The 3,768-nt window shown below is 32.1% G+C and overlaps 1 long non-coding RNA gene across 1 annotated transcript; it reads left to right on the forward strand.

The window, feature by feature from the left end:
- The first annotated feature begins 2,504 nt into the window (after positions 1 to 2,504).
- Positions 2,505 to 3,160, forward strand: LOC149185037 (uncharacterized). Its single transcript, XR_016256835.1, has 3 exons — positions 2,505 to 2,674; positions 2,782 to 2,858; positions 2,958 to 3,160. It is a non-coding gene; the product is annotated as an uncharacterized LOC149185037 (long non-coding RNA).
- The last annotated feature ends 608 nt before the right edge of the window (positions 3,161 to 3,768 follow it).

Consider the following 3,768-nt stretch of genomic DNA (forward strand, 5'->3'; position numbering starts at 1 on the left):
TTCACGCGCAGTGTAACTAACTATTATTTTTATTGACTTATTTTAATTTTTGAATTTAATATAGTTACACCCCGGGTTCTGTCTAACTAATCGTTTCTAGGTCAAAGTTAGCTATTAGTCAATATAGCCGTTGCCCGGTCAATGATTTTAGTGGTTGGACGTAACATTCATACTGGATTTGACTCTTCAACTTGTCCTGACAATGAACCACACTGGTTGATTTGAAATGCGTGGGCAAATGAAATATCATGTGATTTACGCCAAAGAATCTCTCATAAACTTCATATATATTTATATATAAAAAAAATTGTTAAAATAAAATATCCTAGATCTGTACTTAAGATGGATCTTCCCTGGTAACTATTTCATTCAATATCATTTAAATTAGATTTAAATTTATAATGCCAAGAGGCGTTCCACCCAGTACATGACATGAAGGAGATATTGGCAGGTAACCTTATTAAAAAAATTGTATGTGTATGTGGGAGATGTTATTCATTACTTTAAAAATGAATGTCATCCATATAAAAATACTTTAATTTTCACCTTTATTTTACATCACATCACACTTTATATAGTGAGATAAAGTAATTGGAATTAAAAATAAAAATAAAAATTACCTTTTAGTATGGGGGATATATGTAATTCTAGAAATGTTTAACATAACCTAATGTAAACATTTTAATTCAGTGAAAATAAAATGAAAATAACCATACAAAAATTAAATAATAAAAAAATAAAAATGACCCATAGTTTTAAAAATCAATGGTATTGACCCATAGTATTCATGTGGAATATAACATATTTAAGCGGGAAATTAAACTAGCCTAAATCCATCTTAGTTTGATGGTATATTTAGATACTTGATGTTATATCTAGACACATAATTAGTTATAAAAAAGATGGTGTTGAATCCATATAGTCTGTAACGGTAAAAAAATTATGGATATGTTCGTTGGGTGGGGCAAATATTAGGAAAAATGTCATTATTACTGTTTATCTAATATTTCTACCTACCTCCATCCACTTTTTACTAAGTTATATTCAGTAAAATATCATACTGCAATATTACATTTTACCCAATATTTCATCTCAACAGTGCCACTTTTTATTGTCATTTTTCTTTATATTTGAAGTTTAAAAATAAACAAAATCAACTATAAAATTAGTAAGGGTGATGGGAAATATTGAGTAAAATGTAATAATATTACATTTTAATTAGTATTTCACGGCCACTTTTTTCGGGTGTGGGTGGTAATAAATATTGAGTAACATATAATATTGTAATAGTATATTTTATCCAAAGTTTCCCCTCACGGGTTCACTTTTTATTAAAAAAAAAACCTTTATATTTGAGGTTGATAAGTAAACTTACTCCTATGTAAACATTTGATCCTAGTATGGTAGAGATGTTGTAATCTTTAACATTTTAACTAGATACAAAAAATAAATAAATAAATAAATAAAATTAAAAACATGAAATTAATAATTATAATTATAAATAACAATTAAACCAACTTAACTATGGATCTACCAAGCACGGATCAAATTTCTTGAGATGCAAAACTATTTAAAGTGAAAAAAAATTTGATCTCTCTCCCCTTTTGATAAATCCGGAGTTAAAATAAATCTAAACTAGTATAAATGTATATTGAACTATATTTAATACATTATAAAATCAACAAATTATTTATCTTTAAAAAATGAGTTTATATTTAATTTTTAAAATTTTGTTTTACTTATATATAATTATAATTAAATAATAAGTAAAGATATATTATAATTAAATATTAGGTTTAATAAAATATTTTTTACATTTAATTTTTAATAATTATTTACATAATCTAAAAATAAAAATTAATTATTAAATTAATAAAAAAATATTTAAATAATAATACATTATAATTTATATATAATTAAATCAATTTCAATAATTAATATAAAATTTAAACTCAACTTTATAATAAAAATTTAAGATTCAAGCTAACTTATATAAATGTATATGGGATGATATTTAATACACAGAGTCAACAAGGTATCTGTCACGATCTCCTTATGATTCAAGAAACAACAGTAATAATTTTTTTTTTATATATATATATAGTATGGTAATTTCCCATTACCCACACCCTAAACTACTATACTCCTAAACTTATGTGTAATCCGCCACAACTCTCACCACATAATTCCCTTAAGCATGTAATAGTCGTAAGCATATAATAGTTGACTTAAAATCTGGTGAATTCATATAGCGGCTCTATATATAAATTAACCATTACTCAATTAAGCTTCTGCAATACCGATGTTTGATAACCTATGTGACATTATGTTGGCTTTGATTGCTTTGCTATCCGATATAAATGTATGATGCCAAATGGCAGCACGACGGAGCCAGCTCACAACCCTCCGTGGCCAAATGGCCCAACTTCACGTGCTGCCCATGTGACTGGTGGTGAGTTGACCTGCTCTGGGGTTTGGCGCCAGGCCTCCCGCCTAATCCAACGATGGAGATTGCTCTCCCTCATCGGACGGCCCAACTCATTTTAGGGTTTGACATTGCACATATATGTTCATCGGATTCGTCAATGGGTTCATTTGCTCCCTTAGCAACAGCTGAGCTCTGCGACAGAACACTCTGCACTCTCCCTGGTTCATCTCCTCCTACCAGGCTCAGGTTCGATCCGCGTTTTCCTTACAGGTTACATTCACGGTTAGCTTTTCAGGTTGTTGATGTTCATGCGATCTTCTTACACCTGACTGTGTTCATGGTTTGTTTTACAGATTGGGTACCAGTCCGACGCTGACCCCAGCTTGCTTCCTCAGTGTGCCGGAGGGTTTGGCTGCCATGGCACTTAAAGGTATGCTTGTTTCACTTACGGAATCTTTGGTAATGTATTATTGCAAAGTTGAGGGGGTTTACAGCTGAGACAGGGCTTGTGTCTTGCCTAATGTCTCAGGTTCGATACAGGGTTCCAAACCCTTATGCGATTAATTTGGCGGCCTCATTATGGCGGTCTGCCCAGCTAGAGACCCTAGGGTCATGGCTTTCACGCCTCACTTATACCTTTATATATGTAAACAGCTAAGGTCTCAGACTCGTTTGTCATTGCCTGTTTGTGTGGAAGCTCTTTCGAGCTATTGACAGATTTGTAGGGATATGTATAAATTTATACACAGTTGTAATATTTAACACCTGCGGCTTACCGTTGTTGTCCCGGTTCGGGTTTCTTCATGGCTATTGTAATATGTTTCACAGTTTTCTTAACGAACTCTGTTTCAGGAATATATAGCTTTCAATGTCTGTTAATAAACCATCGATTCTTCGTTATTGGTGCATATAAATGTTTGATATTCGGATGCCTCGCTGTTACTCCTTTCTAATACTCGATGGTGTTTTCAGCTATGATATTTCCACTGCATAGGGTTACTCTGATTTAATTTCAGAGGGTTTCACTTGTATTTAATGTCTACAGTTCGGTTCATATTCTTTAAACGCATATGTTTAGCGACAAGGGTTAATCCTGCATTCGTGTTGTGAATGTAGGGTTTACTCCTTCCGCGCATAATCTTTGCCGTAATTTCAAATAGCAGGTTAAATGGCTATTATTCGACTGTATGCTTACTTGGTATTGTTAGTTCGATGCTATACTTAATTCCTGCACAGTACACTCAAATACTGTGGCTTGTTACCCATGAATGTAACCGTTTTCCAAGCCTGATGTTAGGGTTTGACGGGCTTCATTGTTTATAAACTTATACGACGCTTCT

The sequence above is a fragment of the Pinus tabuliformis genome, chromosome 3_2 (assembly GCF_031772625.1).
Source record: "Pinus tabuliformis cultivar Carrire ecotype Pingquan chromosome 3_2, CPIR1, whole genome shotgun sequence".
Classification (NCBI taxonomy): Eukaryota; Viridiplantae; Streptophyta; class Pinopsida; order Pinales; family Pinaceae; genus Pinus; species Pinus tabuliformis.